General features: G+C 40.6%; 1 non-coding gene across 1 annotated transcript; it reads right to left on the bottom strand.

The window, feature by feature from the left end:
• Positions 1 to 851: 851 nt before the first annotated feature.
• On the bottom strand, positions 852 to 923 carry trnag-ucc. Its single transcript has one exon. It is a non-coding gene; the product is annotated as a tRNA-Gly (tRNA).
• Positions 924 to 25302: the final 24379 nt, after the last annotated feature.

Raw genomic sequence — 25302 nt, 5'->3', positions numbered from 1 at the left:
TTAGCAATGAACTGTATCTCTTAGGGCAAAATATGGAAAATGTATCTTGCTCTCATTCTGGTTCTGTGGCTACATCAACACTACAAGTCAATCAATGAATGAAACAATCCATAAGACAAAAAAAAACTCTTACTGCTTACTATTTGCCAACACAATCCTTCCGAAAAGTAAAATATAATGTCCTGAAGAGAAGGGTCACCCAATACTACATTCATGACAACTTCAAAGATAGTGGTGATAACCTGGGATGTGGATGCAACATATCAGTCTGTCTGGAAAGCATGACAAATTTGTTGGACACAACGGAATGGAACCCATTTCTGTTTAGGATGCCATCCTGTTCTCCGATGTAATCTTCAGTACATATAATCCCAGTGCTCTTGGGAATCCCAGAATAGCATAAAATTAATGCATTATCTTCACAGATTACTGTAGAACTGTACGAACCCCCTAATTCTCCTCAGCAATGTATCCAGTACCATCAGATGATTAAGCAGTTGGAAACCTAACTGGTGTCCACAAATTCTCCAGAGGGAGATTGAAAGAAGCTTTTCACAAAGAAATTCAGAATTGCTTTCCTCCCATGGGCAGACGGAAAGAAAGATCTTGCATTTTTATAATAATAATAATCCTTGCATTTGATATAGCACTTTTCACATCTTCTAGACCTCTCAAAGTGCTTCACAGTATATGCTGTAAAGTGAATTGACTGTACATTTGTGGGCGAAACGCGGCAGCCAATTGCGCACAGCAGTGTCCCACAAACAGTTGTGGATTGAAAATGAACAATTTATTATTTTTTTGGAGGGATTATTATTAGGCGTGAGGAGTAAGGAAACTTGCCCAAGGTTTCGCCCTGCCTGGAATTGAACCCAGGTGTCTCGCTTGGAAGGCGAGTGCTCTAACCACTGAGCTACAGGACTCCACTTTATCACAGCACTTTATCACAGCAAAACGTCTCAAAGTGCTCACAAGTAATTATTGTCAAGTATAGCAATTACTTTTGCAGGCAAATGCGACAGCCATTTGCAGTAACAAAGTAGCACAAACAGCCATAAAGTACACAATCCATTAATCTGGAAAATTGCTGTCTGGGATATCAGAAGAAATTGTTCTCTTCATAGTCTCATGGGTGCTTTAATGTCCACCTGAATTAGAGGTTCAAGAACTTTATGTAATACCACATTAACAAGATAGTTCCCTCAACAATGCAATGCTTACCAAATCCCAGTCTAATCTAAGATTGTTGGGCATATTCCAACATTGGGCTTGAACCCACAAACTTTTTTTCACCAGAAACAACAAGTTCTGCACCAGTATAAGGTATAGTTTCATCGTGGCGTCTTGAGAGCTTACATTGGCAGAGCTCTTGGGTGAAGTCAGAAGGACAATTGTTGTCTAAAGAACCTTCCCAGTAAGTACATTTGCTATAGATATTCCCCTGACTCTGCTCCCCTTCTTCTGCCTCCTCTTCCAACAAGTTAATGGCATCAGCAATCAAAGTAAACTTCATATCCAAAAAGTGGCCTGGTATGAAAACGCCAACCTCTGGTTGCGCATTCACCACAGACATCACACGATGTGAGAGGAGCTGCCCTGTCCAAAGGCACATGTGCAGCATCCAGTACCTGAAGTCTGTGATGATCTTTCCACCCAGATGTTCACTAATTTTATAGTCCAAACAATCTCTGAAAATGTAAAAATCTAATAAAAAATATTATAAAATAAATGACATATTATCTATTAAAAATGTAAAAATACTGTATTAAGAATTGAAACGTAGCAACCCTCCTCATAACATTACATAAAATTACATAGAACATTATAGAATGAAAACAGGTTATTCGGCAGAACTAGTCTGTGCTGGTGTTTATAATCCACCCCTCCTCATTTCCTTTCCTGTATCCTCTCTTACATTGCTCTGAAAACTGTATATTTTGTGAAGTTCTTTGAGATGTCTCGAAGACCTGATAAGGCGCTTTATCAAATGCAAGGATTATTATGATTATTATTTTATTATTATGATTAAATAATCTGAAATGCTGTACTCTGTCCAGCGCCTTGAGACGTCCTCCCAACGTGAAAGGCGCTATACAAATTGTTGTTATAAATCACATACAAACCTTCAAATCCAAACTGAATAACTACACCATCGACTGCTATCATAACACAGTTAAAAATAAGCACATTGTTTCCTCCAAAATAATCTCCCTCTGCATTCCAAGTCAGTGGGGGAAGTGGTGTAAATAAACTCCGTACTCAACACTTAGCCTTTGTTGTGTCGAGTTGGGGACCATGTAAGAAATGGAAAGAAAGAGCCATTGAGATAGAATGAAGTGAATGAAGGTCACAGCTTCTCCATTGGCCCAGGGTTACTGCAATGGCAACATTCACTTTAATATGCAATAATCTATCCATGAACAAAATAGAGGCAATTCTTGACTGGCTGTACTGTGCAAATGATGTCTGTGAAAATACAAATACAACTTACATGCATATAAGCTGAAATGTTAATGTAAGAAACATATATATATATATATATGCCTGTTTTAGTACTGAACAGACATTATTAAAAAAAAGTAAGTGTTTTTAGCCCTGATTTGCAAGCAACATTTTCTGAGATTTCAAGAACAAAAACTGTTCACTTCTACTCTTCACACACTCAATTCTGAAACATATAGATAAATGACTGAAGAAAACAATTGCAATATTAGGCTACAGATTCTTTTCTAAAGGCTACATTAGCTGCCTGAACTCAACTAACTTGAGGCTAGAAACACATGTTCACAAGAGATGCTCATTTTCTGTTGGAATGGATTCAAAGTCATGTTTCTGGAAGGGAAGGTAATTGTATTTGAATTACAGTAATTGTAACACTTGTTCCACCGGGCCATCGTGGCTTAGTTGACGAAGTTACATATAATGTGGCTCAAATTATTCAAATATCAAGCAAAATCCCATTATAACATGGGGTTAATCCTTGATCTTGCTTAAAACACTGTTGGCCTGCATTAAATGGAAACATAATACATGTGGTTTCTGGCATTGGCGCACGGGTTCCCATGATAAAAATAATCAACTTCTGGGTCATCACAAGATCAGTCTGAAAGAGTAGGACCTTTGCCAATTCGATCTCATCTTTCCAGATCACCATCCTGCTATCCCCTCATTACAGCATCATGCTGCTTTTAAATGTATCTAGTGTCCTGATCTTTACCACCTTTCTTGTAACCTGTTCCAGTCGTTGATAAAACCAAGTAAAGAAATCTTCCTGGCATCCGTCATGAAATTGCCCTTATAGCTCTAAACCTGTGTCCTGAGGTTGCTACTAACATCACTTCCTATGTGTGCAGGATGTGCCACTGACATCATTTTGCAAAGACAATAATAAGCTAGGATTTCTGAGATATAATATAATATATTATATAATATATTCACCCACAAAATATACAGTCAATTCACTTTACAGCATATTTTGTGAAGCTCTTTGAGACATCTCAATAGATGTCTCTAATGCAAGGATTATTATTATTATAAGCATATTGATGGGTTTCCACATATGTCAGACACAGACAAGAGTTTATGGAGGGAAAAGTTGGAAAGTCCGGCAATCAGAGAGTTGGTGTAGTCAAGCCAGGACATCATAAAAGCAGTACAGTATTGTAACAGTACTGACTTGGCACAAGATTGCCATAAAGTATACAAGATCGCCTCTGAGATAAGTGAATTTACCTTGTGAGTTATAAAATTTCAAAAAGATATTATTTTTAATAATCCATTTTCTTTGTTTATAGCGTGCTCTCTCATTTTACTTTTTACTTCGATTTACAACTTCAGTAACTGATGGATTAAGGACAAAATGGAATGTAATTTCAAAGTAGTAATAACCACTTTAGACTTGAATGCTGAAAGATTTTGCACAAATGCACCTGCTCAATCCTCAGTTTATAATGACTTATTAGCTTGCAGCTTTTATACGTTATTTCCAAACAAGAACATTACCCATTATAGAGCTCTTGAATTGCTTTTATCTACTTAATATTTCACACACACATACAGAATACATTATAATAGATGGATCACTGCGTTAATGTTTGTTCAGATGTATGCAGTTAGCTTTGTGCAAGAATAAACCAGAATGTGTCAGTCATGCTTTAGGGTTGTTATTCTGCAGTCATTTTTGCAAAATAATAGTTTGCAAAGGTGTGCTCTGAGCCAATGCCAAAGCACTCTTAAAAACAGGCATGTAAAGAGGCATATTAAATAGAAAGATTCCAGAAATCAAGCAAACTACATTCATTGTGTAGCATATCCCTTCCAGACTTGCAAAGTACTCTCTTTTTTCCTCACCTGCTACATTCAGGAACATTGCAGACCGCTGTATTTGCAGTAGTTGGATCAAATTCAAGGCTATCGGAAAGTTGAAATCTCACTCAAACTGTTGCCAATTGTGATTTAAATTGCCTACTAGCTTCAATGGTCACGGAGTCTGCACATACCTTGGTGTGGCATCCATTTCTGCTGCTTCCAAACTCATTTTGTCTCTTGAATGTCCGAGTTCAATTTCATAGTCTGTTCCAATCCAAGTTCAATCCCACTTCTGATACCAAGTAATAATTCTCAATCCATAACTTTAATGTATTACATTTTTTGGGGGGTGAGCCAGGTTAGGCCTGATGACCCCCATTAACTGACCTAGACCGAATACATTCCACTTAGGGAACAAGGGTTGTCCCCGGAGACAAACCGCAATTCCCCCCCCAAACTCTTCAAGACCCCAAATAGTCAAAGGACAATGCGGACCTGAAACCTGTCTTTACGGCCACCCGACCAAGTCAGATGACCAGATCGCCTCCCGTGCCTGATGTATTAAGTAACTCCTTTATTCTCAGCTCATAAACAACCCACACTCTGCTTCCCTTCACCCAGGATCCTTTTATACTTCCTGCTTGTATTTTGGATTTTTATCAATTGCCTTTTACTTCTTAAAGGATTATCCTACACATATCCAATCAAACAACCTGCCTCCAAGGAACTCATGCGTGCTGGAAGATGAGTTGTAACATTATTGTTAATGTGCACCAATGCCAGAGCAAATGCCAGGGCGATGCTCTGCCAGGGCATTTCAATGTGTTTGTTTATAGCGCTGATTCAGCATAATGTAGTTGCGGTATTGGCCCCATTCATTCAATTGCAGTGTACAGGGAGTGATGTCAACAACAAACAACAACAACAACATTATATTTGTATAGCGCCTTTCACATCGGGAGGGCGTCCCAAGGCGCTGAAGGAAGACCTGGAAGTTAACTTTCTGCATGCTGATCTTCATATCATCTGGTCACTTCCTGCTTTGCACATTGAATGTATAATAATAATCCTTGCATTTGATGTAGTGTCGTATTACTTCTTCAAGATGTCTCAAAGTACTTCACAGAATATACTGTAAAATGAATTGACTGTATATTTTGTGGGCAAAATGCGGCAGCCAATTCCACACAGCAGTGTCCCACAAACAGTGGTGGATTGAGTGACCACATTTTTAAAAAACATTTTTATCTTTGAAACGACTATTACCCCCAGAACAGAGATCTGCCAATCGATTAACAACTGGGTTCCTATTTGTGGCTTGATAAACAGAGGAGTGTGGAATAAGGAAATTTGCCTAATGTTTTGCCCTACCCAGGAATCAAAGCCAAGTTCTCTCACTTGCGAGGTGAGTGCTCTAACCACTGAGCACACAGGAACGTGACAACCTGACATCCCTCTTTTCTTTTTAGCGGGGGAACTGACTTGCGGAATTCCCACATGCTGGCCATTACAATGGAATCAGCTATCATGGACTCCAAGCAGTTCATATAAAAGGGCTCCACTGTACGTGGCATTGAACTAGATTTAGATTGAACTAAAATCATTGTCTCACTGTTCTTTTACCTGTGAGATCTAGGCTTGAATGTAAATCTTTGCTTTCTCCAAATGGTCTAAAGGAGCAGCTTCTCTGAACCCTCTGTGGCACGGTCCAATTATACAGACAAGAAGGCCTCTGATTCAAACCCTGCTCTGTGCAGTATTATCTAGCTGAATGATTGGATTTTATGCACTTCTGACCAGAAGAGTAGTGAAGTAAAGCATCAGTTGGAGACAATGAGGTTGAAAAGGGGTCCAAACTACAAAGCTGACATGTTCCTGGTTGCTAATAATACAAGCTATGTTTTCTGTAGGGGATCACAAGAGACAATGAACCTGCGATCTTCACAGACAAAGTCTCAAAGATTGACAAGCGTAACAAGAAAACAGGCTTTTATTTAGTGTGAGGAATCAGAAATAAAATACAGTAGAATACAATTTACATTTATATACTGCCTTCACATCAGCAGGATATCCCAAAGGACTTAACAGTACTGACTGGACAATACTGTAGGTGCCGAGGAGAGTGAGAGGGGAAAGGTCACTGAAAGCACCTTCAATTACAATGATTTTGCCATTAAAGGATACTTGCAATCACACAGAATTATAAACGATTACTCATTGAGTAAAGAAATAATATCCGGTGTCTGTCCTGATATAGCCCTTTTAAACCTATGGCTTCTTTTTCTGCTGTCTTGTACCTATCATTTCATTCTTACTGAAAATCAACACTATTTCAGCTTTCTATTTCAACAACTGTGTCCTGGTTTCTATCAGTCTTCATGGTGACGTGTTAAAATGGTTGGTTATCTGCTCAGGAAAGAAATGCTTCTTGGAGTCTACCCTGAATTTATACTTCAAGATCTTGGGTCTTGATCTCTTGAACTATTCATTTGCTAATATTTGAAAGTATTGTTGTGGGCTTACTTTCCAACTTGGAGTCCTGTACCTCAGTGGTTAGAGCACTCGCTTTGCAAGTGAGAGACCTGAGTTCAATTCCAGGCAGGGCCAAACCTTGGGCAAGTTTCCTTACTCCACACGCTTAATAATAATCCCTCCAAAAAAAAATAAAAAAAATTGGTCATTTTCAATCCATATGACTGTTTGTGGGACATTGCTGTGCGCAATTGGCTGCCGCGTTCGCGACAAATATACAGTCAATTCACTTTACAGTGTGTTCTGTGAAGCGCTTTGGGACGTCCTCCTGACGTGAAAAGCGCTATATCAAATGCAAGGATTATTTATTTATTTAACTTGAACCTTTGGGATGTTGAGCAGGTCAAAATCCCTATCAATGCAGTGGAACTCCAATATAAGGTGCTGCCATATAAAGCTGCTTCACTTATAACCAGGCTCCTGGGTGCAAACCCTGGACTATTCTGTGCTTTGGCACATCCTCCCCACATGAAAGGCATTTATAAATCCAAATGTATTGCTATAATATAATGAGCTGGGTCCCCTATTGACCCATGGTTGGTTTGGTTATGTGAACCTCATTTATGTCAATTCCCAGATTTCCTGTAGATTGTACAGTGCACAGGAAGTTACAACAGTGGTAACGTGATGAATCAATAATTTTTGCATAGGAAGCCAACCGGAAGCAGCTTTCTGTGAGCATGTGCAGTACACTGACTAATGGGGGCACTCAACATAGTAATGAGGTAGGTTGGAATTTTATGGACCCCAACAATCGTCTTATATGGGCAACCCTTCCTTTTCTCTCTCATGGTTTTAATATCTTCACAAGCCTTACTTTGGCCTGGCAGTCTGTAGCAGACCCCTAACCATGCAATGCCATGCCATTCATCTTCCCATATATCATCAACCTACCTTATGTTGTTCCCTTGCAGGATGTTTTGTGCTATACATAGAAATTCTTCCCATCGATTCTCATTAAATGGGGGTTGAGCGCCTTCTTCTGGTCAGACGAAGAACTGTATTGATGACCAGTTAATCATGAACCTGCAGCTCCATCCTTTGGATTTTCTATGTAGAAGTATCAATGTTTAAATCACCAAACATAATCATTATTGCATTTGTTTTAGCAAGAATAAAATGGGCTATCTGTCAGTATAGTCTAAAGCAGGATATTTCTTGAGTGACACTCCAGTACAGTACTGAGGATGCTCTGTATTGTCAGAGATGCCATCCTTATCAAGTCTTCGAGACGTCTTTAAACGCTTCACAGAATTTCACTATGAAGTGCAGTGACTGTGCATTTGTAGGCAAATGTGGCAGTCAATCTGAGCATAGTAATCACCTACAAATAGGAAGGAATGAACAGTTGTATCTGGTTATGCCACTAGACAAATAGCACACATTGCATTCATAGCACACTATGAATAAAATTCTGATTAACAATACATTATTGTCAGAATTTTTTGGCATAGTGCCATTTGTGATATTTGTACAGCTATAAACTTTCACCAGTTTGTCTTCAAAAAAGCTACTGCAGACACGATTAATATATAGTGAAGGGTGTTTCATTGCTGGCCTCAATATTCCAGCAGAGTAGCCTAGAAATACAATAAATATACCCAAAGTATTCTATTAAAATTCCCTGGTAACTACTCATAATTACAAATATTTCTTAAGAGGAAAGTAATAAGAGACACATTCATAGCAAATTCCAAGATGTTCCCAGAATGAAAAACATTATAAAGTTACAGCTTCAGAAGAGGAGCGGATCTCATGTTCTATGAATAAATAAATACTTCATGAGAAACAAAACTTTTATTGGTCTTTTGATTTAGATTACTTGCCGGCTGCTTTGCTTTGAATTAATTACATTTAAGATTAGAATGTTTTATTGAAGGAGTTATTTGATGTAGGAAATTGCTTCATTGCAATTCTGCTCATGATGTCATATATTATTAATAAAAGAGCTTACACCATAAAGAAGCTTACACCATAAAGAAGCTCTTAAAGTATTAAGAGTTCTCACATTATTTATCTTATATTTTTTCATAGACAGTAGATTGGGCAGATAAATGGCAAATGAAATTTAATGCAGACAAATGTGAGGCTATACAATTTAGGAGGAAGAATAAAGAGAACAAGTATATGAAACAAAAAGAGAAGTTGCTAGTCACACACAGCAGGTCAGGCAGCAAGGAAAGAGAGTCAACTTTTCGAGTCCACAACCCTTCGTCAGAACTGGGAACAAGTATATGTTAGATAGATAGTAAAATATCAAAAGTAGTGGACAAGCAGAAAGGCTTACAGGTTAATGTACATAAATCCTTAAAGATGGACAAAATGAAGAAATCTGTCAAAAATCAAATGGAATCCTAGGTTTTATAAATAGAAATATAGAATATAAAACCAAAGAGATAATACAAATGTATATAAATTGTTACTTATACCACAGTTACAATATTATATCCAGTATGGTTACCCCACGTTAAGAAAGATGACAAGCCTATAGAGGGGGTGCAGAGGAGATTTACTAAGATGATACCAGGAATGAGTGGTTTGGTCTATAAACAGAGATTGGAGGAGTTGGGACTTTTTCCATTGGAACAAAGATTGAGGGGTGACCTGATAGAGGATTTTTTTAAATTATGAGGGGTTTTGGTAGAGTCAATAGAGAGAAATTATTTCCACTAGTCGATAAGTCAGTGACTAGAGGGTATCAATTTAAGATAGTTAGTAAGTGGGGAGGTTAGGAGAGGTTCTTTTTAAACAGAGTGGTTAGGACATGGAATGCTCAGCCAGGAACAGTAGTTGAGGCAGATTTCATATTAGCTTTCAAAAAGGAACTAGATAAATACCTTAATGTGAGTTAACTATAGTGGTATGGGGAAAGAGTATGTAAATGGGACTGAAAGGATTGTTCTTGAGGGAGCTGGCACAGACATGATAAGCCAAATACAATACAATATAAATAGCCTTCTTTTGTACTGTAAATTTCTATGGTTCTATGTTCTTATATTGTTTCATTGCCAGTAAATCCATATCAAATAAACAATCACATATCATTTCAAATGCATTTCTGTTGTTCCATTTGTTCCAAAAGATGATGGACAACAAATTACATTTTAAATGTCATTACATTTTACAGTATAATCTCTGAAGTGCTTAGAGACAGCCAACTGATGAGAAGGGACTATATCAAATGCAAGAATTATTATATCTAAAACATTAAACCATGTAAAGGGCAATACTTTAGAAATACCCAGGATATAATATGATGAAGTACCCGAGACTATGGTCTAAATTGCGATAATAATAATCCTTGCTTTTCATATAGTGCCTTATCTGTAAAGCAAATTAACTGTATATTTTGTGGACGAAGAATGATACTCCAGTGCAGTACTGGGAAAGCTCTGTATTAACAAAGGTATATGATTAGACATGAGGTCCCATCAGTGTGCCTTCAGGGTATTAAACATTCCATGATATTGCACTTCTGTATTTAAAAAAGGAAGAGAGTTTCTCTTGGACAATAATCCTCCAGATCTGGACATTAATCTGGAGGTTGGGTCCTCCAGACCCAACATTAATATGACAACAGCAGACTCAAAGCATCACAGTGCAAAACTTTTTTTNCACAAAGTTTGAAAATATTTGTACATGTCAACTACAAATCCATTCCAACTCTACTCCAGCTTGAAGTAACCATTAAATAAACTTGACAGTAGGCAGAGGTCATAGAGAATAACTAGAAGCCATGCAATTCAGGGCAGATTGAGCTTTAGGAAGCATTCGGGGATAAAAAAAAATCAGCAGCTGATTCAGATGTATTCTTATGGATATACTCGTGAGTTCTCTTTAAATGGAATCGATGAGATATTTTCTTAGGTATCTTTGCTGAATCTCTTCAAATAAAATACAGTCAAACGTGTTTTCAGCAACCATTTAGTGCACTAGACCAAAATGGCTTCATGTAAAGGTGGCCTCTTGAGTAATGGTTTGTTGTCCGAGCCTGAAAATTAAAAAGAAATTTTGCAGACGAAAGATTTTTACTGGTTCCCGTGTAGATCCCGCTAGACTCCTAGCGGATTTACCAACCCTGTCTGACTAGTTAGGAATCCTGTAGCTCAGTGGTTAGAGCGCTTGCCTCGCAAGCTAGAAACCTGGGTTCGATTCCCGGCAGGGTGAAACCTTGGGCAAGTTTCCTTACTCCACACACATGATAATAGTCCCTCAAGAAAAGCAAACAACAATAACAATTTGGTCACTCAATCCACGACTGTTTGCGGGACACTGCTGTGCGCAATTGGCTGCCACGTTTCACCCACCAAATTTACAGTCAATTCACTTTACAATATATTCTGTGAAGCACTTTGAGACATCTAGAAGACGTGAAAAGCGTTATATCAAATGCAAGGATTTTTATTATTATTATAGTTAAATATTGATATCAATCACTTAAATAGTAACTGTAGAACCCATAGACTATACAATTGGCTCAGAAACCACTATTAGTAAAGTCTGAATCTTGACTGAAAGAATTGTAGTCAGGTGGAGCAGAGATAGAGGGTGGATTTAACGTTTTATTCTTCCATTCAATTACATGGAAAGAACCTTAAATTGTTAACAGCCATGTTGTTGGGCATCCACTGAGTTACAATAATAGAAAAAAAATCATCTGATATAGCACCTTATCACATGGATAATACATCTCAAAGCACTTAACATGATTTACTGTAGTGATTTACTCTACTGTAGTGACTATGTATTTGAGGGCAAACAGTTGGCAAGTTGGTGGAAATTTCACTTGAGTTTGATAGGTTTGGAATGGACTTAACAGAGTCACTATTTGTAGGCAGTTCTATTACCGTAATGAAAACATTAGCCAGAATTCTTTTAAATTTTGATGCTCTTACTGAGCTGTTATAACCTTAATTTGTGCTGTTGTAACCTGTGTCATCTAAACTCTGCCCAGTTCTAATTGTTGTTTTCTTCTGCTATTTCTCATAAAACTAACCACAAATACATGGTTATTATAATAACCTAATTTTCCTTTAAGAATTTTGCAAGTTACTTTAATTCAAGAGCTTACCAAGAACGTAAACAAAGAGCATAAAAGACTTTTATCTGTGTGTGGATCTATGTGTGCTTAATTTGCTTTTCAAATTCAAAGAGAATGTGGGCAGACATGTTCATGTCAGATGTACTCTGCCCAGGTTAATTGGTATCTCACGCTAATAAGCAGTAACCTAGCAGACCAGGGGACCAGACTATCTTATTGCCTTTGCCTAAATACCACTGTCTTAACTCTTAAGATCATACAGAATTTGGGTGGAAATAATTCAGTCTTTATTTAAAAGTTGTTCCAACTGCTGGAACCATTGCTCAGTGGGTGAGGATGTGTGTCGGAGCTCTGTGTAGGAAGATGATGACAATGTTCTCATTCATTCTAATCTGTACTGTGCTGCTTACCAGGAAGTTTGCAGGGAATCCCTGGTACCTGCCATCCACCAAGTGAGGACTTAAACTTGTGCTCATCAGATATCAAATAACAAACTAGTGTCTAACCCTCTTTTGGAGGAGGAGAAGGAGGAGGAGGACGGAGGAGGAAGGAAACAGAGTCTCTTTGTGACTGATCTGACTCCAAGGTGACATGTTTGACAATAGAACCCTATGTGACAGTCTTGATGATTTGGTTCCTGAGCCAGGCTGATCTGCAGTATTCTAGGACACTGCAGATTACAGACTAGTGGCAGAACTTGGAGAGGTAGACCAGTCAGTGGGGCAAGGACTCTTCACACTGGGGCAAGGACTCTTCACATGGTTCCTGTTGGACCATCTCGAACGAGAAGGGTGATTGTAGCCGAACAAGCGTTGGGAAGCTTACTGACCAGTTTCTCAATGGCAAACCAAGCCCTCTCCAGAATTAGGATGTGTCCCTCTGGGGAGAGATTGAGAGAGTATCCATTTCAGACACAAAGGAATTTCCATGTGTAGGTGGCAAATATACATGATATTCCATCTGGTTTGGGTATTCTTCAGCATGCAAGGGTCAGAAACCCAGCTGACCAAAACAAAATTAGCTTTGCACACACTCTTGTCAAGAAACCTAGCTTCCGAGTTAAGATTGAATTGAAGAATTTTCCCAAATCCTCACAATCTTAAACTGGAAGGTTTAGCCTCAGATATGCAAAGTGATGGCAGCCCAGTGTGCAAGTTACAGACAAAATCCATAGTGTTTTGGGCAGTCCCCCACCCTACTCATGCTACCATTAATGGCGAACTTTCCAATTCTATCATACTGGAACTACCTCTCTCAATCCCTTTGTCTCGATCCCCCTCTCCATCTGTCTTCAAGTCCCATTTTAAAACCCACCTCTTTCACCTTGCCTGTAGTCACTTCACCCAATTCTGCCCCCCATCACCACAAGGTCCATTTTCCATCCCGACCACTGTAAAGCACTTTGAACATTATTCTGCAACAAGGGCTCTATATAAAAGGAATTTATTGTGTTTTTTGTTATTTTTCTGCTCTATGTCATTTGAACTCAAGGGCACAGGAAGACCTTTTCTATAAGTAGATCAATTTCTATTTCATTTGTATAAGGAAGAACCCAGAATGCTTTGTTGTCTAGAGATAACAAATATTTATGTTGGAAAGCATTTGACATATATTGATATTGACATATTATGATCAAATTGATTTTATATAAAACATTATTCATGCTACACTTAATGTACAACAATCCAATCCAATCTATTCATTTTCTGTGTTAGTCTTTATTGCTTCTGAAAGCTCATCCTTGAATACCCCTTGAACTCAAAACATACATAGATAGGGAACTGAACTGAAACGTGATTACAGATTACAGCAGTGGAAAGATTTGTTCAAATAAAATTGATTGTGAACTTCAGGAATTATTAAGTGACACAGGGGATTGTTCAATAATAGTATGGTGTTAGCTTGGCTCAGTTTGTGGCACTACTCATCTCTGAGTCAGAAGACTTTAGGTTCAGGCTATATGCAGGACTTTCAATTTGTTGTCTAGTCTGGCACTCGAATATAATGCTGGAAGCATTGATTTGTTGAAGGTGCCATCCTTTGGATGAGATGTTAACCCAAGATCACCTGTTCAGATAGACTACAGAGCTACTTAGAAAGAGAAGGAAGCCTCATCCAATTTTCTTGCCGTCAATCCTTCAGACGGAATTAGTAACACGCATCATGGCCGTTTATGGCTGTGCCGTATTTACCTATAAGATACATAGTCACTACACTTTACAGTATATCCATGAAGCACTTTGAGATGTCCTACCGACTTGATGGACACTGTATCAAATGCATTTATTTTATATTATTATTGTGTCATCAAAGAAAATGGGAATTGAACTTTTTTTTCAAAAAACAACAGTCTACACTAATTCAGATTTTCTAGCATTTTACATTTGTGGTTGATATTATGGAAGGATTCACTGAAATGGACTTAAAAAAGTTATTTCCACTCTTCAAGTATATAACAAGAGGGCACACAACAACAAATTGAATTTACATAGCACCTTTCAGGATGACATCTAAAGGAGCTGGACAGTCAAGGGTTTGCACCCATACATATAAGATAGCCTCCAACAGATCTAAAAGAGAGTTTAGGAGGAATATTTTTACACCGGGTGTGGTGAGAATCTGGACCTCACTGCCAGAAGCTGTCATTGAAGAAGAAAACATCAAGAGGGAACTTAAAACATAGATGAGTGAAAAAGGAATAGAAGGATATGGAAGAGGTTAGTGAGGGCAATTAGGATGGATGGTAACTCCTGTGGAGTTTAAACACCGACAAAAGACTCAATGGGCTGAATGGACTGTTTTGGTGCTGTACAGTCTATATAATTCTATGTAATAATAAAATAATAAAAATAATAATCTTAACATTTGTTGTAGCACGTTTCACATTAGTAAGACATCACAAAGCACTTCACAGCATATACTCTGTGTATTGTGTGCAAACGAGGCAGCCAATTTGTGCACAGCAAGGTCCCACAGATACCGATGAAGTGAATGAACAATTTTTATTTGTGGGATTGTTGGCCAAGAAACTGGGAGAAAATCCCTTCTCTTTTCAAGTAGCTTCAGTGGATTTTTAATGGCCACCTGAATAGGGCAACAGGGCCTCAGTGTAACATCTGGCTGACAATGTCCCACTAATCCGCTGCCTCTCATCCCAGCATGTGCATCTTGGCTGCTGCCCCCGACCCGAGCTAGCCCTCCCTCAAAATTCCCCCTCCCTGCAACTCTCCCACTCTGTCCTGTTCTCCCTCTGCCCTCCCTGCTTCTACCTCTGCTTGACGCCCCCACTGCCTCCCTTTGCTCCAGCCTGGGAATCCTCCACCGCCCTCATCGTGGCACTCAGCGCTGGCTGTCCAGCAGCAGCCATACCAACTGCCCCATTTCCCACTACCGCCGCAAGCCACCCCGGACCCCGACCCCGGGGACTAACCTCTCCTCCCTCTTCCGCATCCCCACCCTCCCTGCCAACCAATCCACTACCCCCTCCCATCCCACACATCCCCCTGCCAACTGTCCACTCAGCATTGGCCTTCAAAATATCTGCTCCATCTCCAACAAGACCCTGGTCGTCAACGAACTCATCTCGATGAGAACATTGATATTATGGCCCTCACAGAAACCTGGATCACCCCAGGTGACACCTTCCTTCTCACTGAGGCCACATCACCTGGCTACACCTACCACCATGCCCCAGACCCCAACCCCGTGGCGGAGGGGTGGCCCTCATATCCAGGGAGTCACTTGCCCTATCCCCCTACTCCACCGGCTCATTCCCCTCTTTTGAACACCTTATCCTTTGCCATCCCTCCCACTTCTCTCTAAAAATCCTCCCCCATCTTCATCTCTGATATCTCCACCCTCTTTGCTTCCCTCTGCCTCTGGTCCAACCGTCTCATCATCCTGGGTGACTTCAACCTCCATTTCACCCCCTCCTGCTCCACTTCCTCAGACTTCTCACTCTTCTCCTCTCTCAACCTCTCCCTCCACATCTACTCTGTTACCCACACCCACGGTCAACCACTCGGCCTGGTGATCATCCGGGTCCTCAGCGTCTCAGATGTCACCATCACTGACAAGGTCATCTCTGACCACCATTTAATCTCCCTCAACTCCCATATCCCTCTCCCAACTGCCTCCAAACCTACCACCATCTTCTACCGCCCATGGAAGAAGATCTCCCCGCAGTCCCTCTCCGCTGCCTTGGAGTCCTCTGAACTCCTCCCCCTTTGGCTCACATCTCACACCAACCCACTTGCTGCGCTTACTCTTCTCCACAGCACCCTCTCCACCACACTCAACATCCTTGCCCCCTTCACCTCCCGAACTGCCTCCTATTCCCGATCCTCAGCCTGGTTCACCACCCACCTCCGCTCACTTAAGGGCCAGGTACGGTCTGCCGAATGCACTTGGCTCAAATCTGGCCTAACTGTCCACTGCCACATCTGGCTGGACCTCATCAAAACCTACCGCTCCACTTTCACCTCAGCCAAATCAGCCTTCTATTCCAGGTTAATCCTGGAGGCGAAAGGCAACTCCAGGCTCCTGTTCTCCACCACCAACTGGCTCCTCTGCCCTGCCTGCTGAGCTTCGTAGATTCTTTCCTCTGACTCTCACTGCGAGAAAATGCTGGACTTCCTCAGTCCAAAATCAAGGGAATCAACTCAGCTGCCACTGCCCTCCCAACTTCCACCCCCTCCATATCCCCACTCCACACTCCGACAATTACCCATCCCTCTTTCCATACCTTTGAACCTATCAACCCCTCCTGTCTTCACCACCATATCCTCCTGAAGCCCACCACCTGCTCCCTGGCCCCCTTCCCCACCCCTCTCCTTAAATCCCAGATCTACCTCCTTGCTCCACTACTCGCTGACATCATCAACCTCTCCCTGTCATCTGGCACTGTTCCTTCCTCCCTCAAAACAGCCACTATCACCCCCATCTTGAAGAAACCTTCCCTTGACCCATCACAGCTATCCAGCTACTGAACCATCTCAAGCCTCCTTTTCCTATCCAAGGTCCTTGAGAGAGCCATTGCCTCCCAGCTTCGCTCTTTCCTCTCTCCCACTCCCTCCATGAACCCCTCCAATCAGGTTTCTGTCCTGCCCACAGCGTGGACCAGTCAATCCTCCTCCACTGCCTTTCCTCCCACCTCAACCTTCAAGGTTCTGTCCTTGACTGGTTCGGGTCCTACCTTTCACACCGCTTACACTTTGTCGCAGCAAACAGTTTCTCCTCCATTCCCCGGGCTCTGTTCTCGGTCCCCTCCTCACCCTTTACATGTTCTCCCTTGGTGACATCATCCGCAGATATGGGGTAAATTTCCACATGTATGCGGATGAAACCCAACTCTATCTTTCTGCCTCCACCCTCAACTCCAGGACTACTGGCGTCCTGACCGACTGCCTGTCCGACATCAAGTCCTGGATGAGGGACAACTTTCTCCAACTCAACGTCAGCAAGATCGAGGCCCTCCTGTTTGGCTCGCACGGCTGCACACTCAATCTCACTAAGCCAGTCAGGAACCTGGGTGTCTTGTTTGACCCTGAACTGTCCTTTCTCTCCCACATCCACACCATGACCAGCACTGCCTGCCATCATCTCCGCATTACCATACTCCGCCACTGCCTCACCCCTCAGGCTGCCGAAACTCTCACCCAAGCATTTGTCACATCAATGCTGGATTATGGAAACTCCCTCCTCATCGGCCTTCCCAACTCTTTCCTTCACAAGCTGCAGACCATCCAAAACTCTGCAGCTCGTGTACTCTCACGCACCGGGCTCCGCGACCACATCACTCCCACCTTTGGCCAACTCCACTGGCTCCCCATGCCCCAGAGGATCAAGTTCAAGATTCTCGTCCTCACTTTCAAGGCCATCCATGGTCTTGCCCCCTCCTACCTCTCTGACCTGCTGACTCCCTACCAACCTGCCCGCTCCTTCCGGCCTGCTCCATGTCTCCCACCCGACCATCGGTGGCCAGGCTTTCAGCATCTCTGCCCCCACACTCTGGAACTCCATCCCCCGATCCCTTCACCTCGCTTCCTCCCTTGCCTCCTTCAAGGCCGGTCTCAAGATCCTTCTCTTTGATCGTGCCTTTGGTCACCCTTCCACCTCTTTACCTTCCCTCACCCCTACACCACGCTTCCCCCATGCTCAGGCCCCGACATCTGACTGTTCAGCGCTTTGGGACATCCTCCTGATGTGAAAGGCGCTCCTTAAATGTAATTTTGTTGTTGTTGTTAACCATGGCATCTGGTAATCCTACATGCCTAAAATTGCTGTTTCTGATTTTTTTTAGCAGGCCTGAACTTTTGCTAACCAAACTACTTTTGGAATTCTATGTAAGAACTATGTTGGAGAATAAACACTCAGTCATCCATACACACCCACATATCCAAATACTTTCTAGCAGGGGTCACTGAACAGGAACAAGAATGCCTCAGAAGGAAGTTTAGCTGTTTTGTTCCCATTAATGGAGGACTGGTAAAGGAATTGCAATTCCACTCCTGTTGTCCCAAACTAACTCAGTAAAGATTAAACCTGGATTTTCCTGAGCTGTGTGCCTCAGTATTACACCTCACAGTGAAGTTACTCATACAGGTTTAGAATTTCTGAGGCTCGACAAACTCCTGTTTCCTTCCATTCTGTTGATGCTTATATTATAGTGATACCATGTAGTTTCATTTCATATAATCTAATATAGATATGTTAAAAACTGTTACATGACAAGCATTATTCAGAAATTTGGTATAATGGGGAATTGAAAAAATTCAAGGCAATTTATTACACAAATAATGTTCAGCTAATTCCTCTGGCAAATTTCTAGACATCTCCCCTGGTGGAGGCATTTATAGCACTTCTATGCCATTTTTAATTTTCCTTGATCTGTAGATGTACATTCTCCTTAACTATTTGGCTGCATATCATGCAACAAATTGTGATGTCATAACAAAAGGCACATCATTTTGTTTTAACGGCTTTACAACTGATTGTAAATGATGTCTCCTGTAACTAGACAAATGATTGAACCAAAACTCTAATACATGAGACAACTGGAATCAGAGGCACCTTGCAGTATGTCCCAAAGTTTAATTAAATGCGTGTGGTATATTATGTGTTTTATAACTGAGCAAGTAAAAGAGGCCTCCCCATTGACCTGGGCAGGAACAATAGAATCTCAAAGATGGACCTGGAGTAGGCACTCCAGTCATAATACAGATCCATGAGAATCTATCCAAATAGTATACGCTCACATATGGCATGTAACTTAAGAACGAATACGGCAGTCAATTTGCGCATAGTAATGTCCCACAAACAACCACAATGTAAATGATCAATTGTGGGACGGTACACCAGGAGAAACTCCATTCTCTTTTTGAATAGTGCCATGGGATCTTTAACGTCCACCTGAGCAGGCAGATAGGACCTGAGGTTAACGTAGCAACCGAAGAATGTCACCTCTAACAATGCACTGGAGCATCAGTCTGGTCTATGAGCTCAAAGTCCTGACTAAGAGGTTGAACATTCTCCGTCTCTGGGTAAGAAGATTAAACCTTCAATCTTCTTACTCAGAAATGGGAATGCTACCAACTGAGGCAGATTGACACCAATATGAATGGCTAAAGAATATCAGCTTGTGCATTTTCTGATGGTTTTGCCTCACACTGAGCTGTGCCACAATTGACCTGCTGTTTAAATGTGGAACATTTGCAGTCTGAATCTAAAACACTCAGAGCAGTAAAACATTATTTGGGAGAAAATCCCCTGCATCTAGATATATTCCATTTATGTAACATTTCAGAATTTTAGAGTGCCCAAAATTTGGCTTAAATATAGCCTTAATTTTCAAGTCAATTTCTGTAAAGATCCTTTAAGAACAATAAAAAAACAGACTTCAAAGTTAAGTCCAGATTCAACAATCTGCTAAGTTCTGGAAGCTCTAATATGCTACAAGAGTGGAATAAATCTTGACTCAGGTGGTATTTCTGCCTTTATGTTGTTTATATTACGGGACTCAATCACCCCCAACCTTGCCCACATCCACTGGCTTCCCATCCCCCAGAGGATAGAGTTCAAAATCCGCATTGCTGCCTTCAAAGCCGTCCACGATCTTGCTCCTCCCTACCTCTCTGACTTGCTAACTCAACATAGAGCTGTCTGCTCCCTCCGCTCAGCGGGATTCAACCTGATCCACGTCCCCCACCTGACCCCTCCCTCATTTCTTTCAAGACCTGTCTCAAGATCCTCCTCTTCGACATCGCTTGTGGTCACCCTTTTACCCCTTCTCCCCTGTCCTCCACCCCTCCTGATCCAACCACCGGCTCAGGTCCAAATCCAACCACCGACTCAGGTCCATATCCCTGACTGTCCAGCACCTTGGGATGTCTTCCCGAAGTAAAAGGCATCATACAAATGTAATTTGCTGTTAGTTATCCTTTTCAAAATATATCGCTTCCAAATAAAATTTTCTGCTTAATAATATATTTCATGAAGAATATTTTTACTATTTGGAAAAGAAAATCTGAGTTAGGATTTCCTAAAGTACACATTTAAAACAACCCAGCAATTTGTGATCAAATCAAAAGACCTGGTGAAGCATACAAATAAAATAACTATTCTGGTTAGGAGGCAAACATAGTTTGGGCATTTATTGCTTTGGTACAAATTTGAGATTCGTATTTTGGAAACACAAAGGAATTGGCCAGTTTCCCACTTTCTTCAGTGAAATGCAGAGCAGCTTAGTAATTTGTTCCTCTGCATTTCAGCTTAACCTATTGATGGGAACAATAATAAGCAGCAAAGCATACTTCTTTAATCACCTTGAACAATTACTTCCTTTTTGGGGGGTAGTCGAGTATCTGACACACGTGGAAACCCATCGTCATGCTTATGGGTATCCAAGCCACGTATGCCACCTACACATGGTAATTCCCGTGTCTGAAATTGCATCCACACACTCTCCTTGCTTACCTAATTCTGGGGAGTATTAGGTGTAGAGTAACAATGTACAAGTGTTCAGTCTAGATTTCCTCCAGTGGAAATGTTGAATGAAACCATAGCTTCTCTTATGCAACATGTCCAATTTAACCCTGTGGTGAAGTAAAGATTGACACAAATCTTGTACAATTAATCAAGGCTTAGTAATTCAAATTAGTGGTTATAGGTAGTTAAAAGAATACAACAGAATAATGCTTACATATCCACCAACAGTTCAAAATGAATAAGGTTGGCCAAACCAAATTGCAGAAAAGATGGAGGAGTAATGTCCAATTTATTGTCCAATTTAATGTTCACCAAAGGGTATTCAGGTACTGGTGCATGTTCGATCAACAAAAAGGTATCCAGGTACTGCTGTACTGTTACTTAGTTTGAGAGCATCGATAAAGTTGTTGGCAAATGTTTTTGTCTTGATTTTCCTTCTTTAGAAGCTGGAATATGGTTCGCGACTCCCAAGTTCCAACTCCCTTTCTCTTCTGATTCTCTTCCCGAATCAATCTCTCTTTAACCAGTTGGTAGATGACCATTCACCCACTTCAACTTTTATAAGATGGGTTTTTTTGTCTCTAGTTTTTCCTCTGAATGAAAACGGAGTAAGCTCCCACAGTCCTCAAGCTGCTAATGACCTTGAGCAGGCTCTTTTCGCATGGGAAAATAACTGATAAGGAGAAAGAGGAATGGACAGTTTTTTGGGGTGGATTCTGTCATCTTCCTGTTTCTTTGTCTTGAGATAAACAGATATCCACAAGTGCGATACTCCCTCTAAGCCCCTTGTTTTCATATCATGCTCAAGGACATGATTACTTAAATCTCATATGGGAGAATGACATCTAACCAAGCACCGTATGAGGGAAAGTTAGCTTTACCTTTGATAACTCTAATTGGCACAAGTACCCTCTCAGGGGCCTCAAGCCAGTCATCAAAGCAAACAACTCTATGAAAGGATTATAGGCAGGTTGCATTCTAAAAGTATATAAAGATTAATTAAAAACCTTAAAAAAAAATTAAGCATCACAATTGTACTTTCAGATAATATCTAATACATTAATTACAGAATCCTTACACTTATTGAAAACACTGACAGAATTCACTCAAACACCTATATAATAAATTGACACATTGCATTCAGTGAAAACACACAGTCATTGCACTTTATGATATATTCTGTGAAGTACTTTGAGACGTCCTCCCACATCAAATGCTCTGTCACAAATGTAAGGATTATTATAAATTGATGGACCTATGAAGGTGCTGCTTGTTATTGTTCAATATTCTTTGCTGTTTCAACACTCAAAGTTGAAATGTATCATAGGAAAGATTTATGGGCAGCCTTATCCCCAGAGCTGGCTCTGTCTCTTTCCACATAAAACTGAAGGAAATACAATCAGAGCCTTTCATATAAAATGCGTGTGGTAACAGTAATGATTTACCAGCTAATAAGTAAGCTTATAAGTAGCTTACACTAAAGACCTCAAGGGCAAGCAATGAGACACCAGCTAATTGGTTCACCTTCAAAATGACAGTACACTTTACAGTAAATCCTCTTAAGCACTTTGAGACATCCTCAACACACAAAAAGGGCAATATCAAATACAAAGATTATTGCTTATTTATAATTGAAGATTCGCGTGTCAAAAGAGTTAACTAAGGACAATACAGATGAAATAGGTTCCTAGGTCCATTTGTTCCATCTTTTCAAAATATCGGTCATGATGTACAGAATACTATGACAATATAATTGCAGATGTGATTACCAAGAATACATCAAATGTAACTCCACCAGTAAAAGCTGGTCAGGAACAACAGGCACAGTAAGAACCATCAATTTTAACTCCACAAGTTAAATGCATTGGTACAAAGACATTCAATCCGTAATTCAATCACACAATAAATGATGTGCAGAAATGATTCAAGTATGGTTTTACTCTTAGTTCTAATCTTCTGAATCAATCTACTAATACAAATGTCCTTTAGAATAGTCAAAGAGTGTCCTTTGAATATAATACTAATCCTTAAATTTGGTATTATGCCTTTCCTGCTGAGAGGACCTCTCAAAGCACTTTATAGGATACTAGCTGTACCTGCTGCAGCTACACTTGCAACCAAAGGTTCTAATATGGAATGTAGATTGACACACAGATAGACATTTCATCTTTATCTATACTCAGCTGGGAGGACTCCTGTGGGAGGATTCTTTTTGGGAGGACTCAGTGGGAGGACTTGGCGCTTTAAAAACGTAATTTCGTTGTTGCCGCGGTTTAGCTTCATCTGTGTTCTTTATTTTGTTCCCATCGCTTGGCTACATGTGTGGTCTATGACACAGGATGCCATCGCGCCACGGTCAGCCAGCACTGCCACCAGGTGTAACTACTGTACATGCGTACATACGTACATATTCTATGACGCACAATGTGACTGTGTATTTGGGGCTGAATAAGGCAGACAATTTTGTACACAACAATGTCCTACAAACAGCCGTGACCCATTTTATTCGGAGGATTGTTGACCAGAACACCAGGAGAAACCCCATTCTCCTTCCAAATAGAGCCATTGGATCTTTAAAGTCTATCCATTGGAGTCCTGTAGCTCAGTGGTTAGAGCACTCGCTTTGCAAGTGAGAGACCCGAGTTCAATTCCAGGCAGGGCGAAACCTTGGGTAAGTTTCCTTACTCCACACGCCTAATAATAATCCCTCCAAAACCAAAAACAATAATAAATTGATCATTTTCAATCTACGACTGTTTGTGGGACATTGCTGTGGGCAATTGACTGCCGCGTTCGCCCACAAATATACAGTTAATTCACTTTACAGTGTGTTCTGTGAAGCGCTTTGGGACGTCGTCCCGACTTGAAAAGCGCTATATCAAATGCAAGGATTATTATTATTATTTTCAAGAGGTAGATAAATATTTGTGAGGTCAAGGTATTAAGGGATATGGAGCAAGGGCGGGTAACTGTGTTGAGGTACAAATTAGCCATAATCTTATAAAATGATGGAACAGGCTCGAGGGACTGAATAGCCTACTCCTGTTTCTATCTGACTAATGTCTCTATCTAGAGACATTAACGTCTCATCTGAAGAATGGCAGGAAAGACCTTGGTTTAACATCTCACATGAAGGAAGGCAACTCCAAAAATGTCACATATCCCCAGAACTGTATTGAAACATCAGCCCAGACTATGGGCTCCAAGTTCTGACAAGGAAGGATAAGAAAGTATGGTTAAACCTGATGTACCAGTGGAGAATGTAAAATGCAGAATTGACCTTTCAGGAACAAAAATCAGGACCATCATCACTCATCATTAATAATAAACTGTCCCTTTCAATTAAAGGGGAAATAAAATCTACAGAGAGTACTGTTCAAAGTGCTCTCAGAAGAAATGAAAAAATATATTTCTCAGTTCTTTCCCTCTAGCAAGGAAACCTCCCTTGAATATCAACAAATCCCAACCAGCCTTAAACTTTCCCAGTTCCAGATCAGTTGCCAAGCCACTGAATTTCTCTGGCTCATACAAAATTCAATCTGCTCCAGCTCTCTCCAATAACATACATCACTGGAGCTACAAGTCATGTGTACAATATTGTAATAAAACAAGATTCTTCAATACAGGAAATGAAGGAAGGTAAGCACAGAGGAATTAAAGGGGAAGCTACAAAAAGTATCTCCAACAATGAAATGCATGCCCAGCATTAATTGGAGTGTTAACTCACCACAAAGTCTTAAGGTGGTGCTTGAGTCCACAACCTTGATGACTCAGAGGCAAGAATGCTATTGACTGAGCCAAGCTGATACCTAATTCCTATACTAAAAATGGAATTTAAATGATCTCTCAGGCTGGATATCTCTTCCCTCAGTTTTGGATAAAGTGCAAACTGTGTCTTTTTTGGAACCTGAAAATATTGTAGTAATGTAACTAGTAATGTAACTCAGCGCCTTGGGACGTCCTCCTGACGTGAAAGGCGCTTTATAAATGGAATCTTGTTGTTGTTGTTGTTGTAGTAATATAATTGGTTTGGCCAATGTTTACATGGGTTCAGTTCCACTTACTGTAGTCTGACAATTGCCAATTGACAATTGGAACAATCCTCTGAATAAATTGAGAACTGTACTGTGCCTGAGGGTTCAACATATGCCTGTATCCTGCACAATACGAAAAATCCCAACAATCTTCCAGATAATAGCTGCTGTGCAGAAGGCAGAAGTAATAGCAATAGTAATTATATCAGTTGATTTGATCACGTTAATGCAATGCTTTCAGCGCCAGTTCAGCACTTGGTATAGTTTGCAAATTGGTTCAATCAATTCAACAGACCGTTCAACTGTGACTACTATTGTACTGTACCCCTCTTCAATTAATTTACCATCATGCAGCATAAATACTGCAGAAACATAAATGCGGATTGAATAAGATTGTCTGAA

Source organism: Callorhinchus milii, unplaced genomic scaffold (genome assembly GCF_018977255.1).
Source record: "Callorhinchus milii isolate IMCB2004 unplaced genomic scaffold, IMCB_Cmil_1.0 Scaffold3, whole genome shotgun sequence".
In the NCBI taxonomy this organism is placed as follows: domain Eukaryota; kingdom Metazoa; phylum Chordata; class Chondrichthyes; order Chimaeriformes; family Callorhinchidae; genus Callorhinchus; species Callorhinchus milii.
This window is presented reverse-complemented; position numbering and strand designations above follow the sequence as displayed.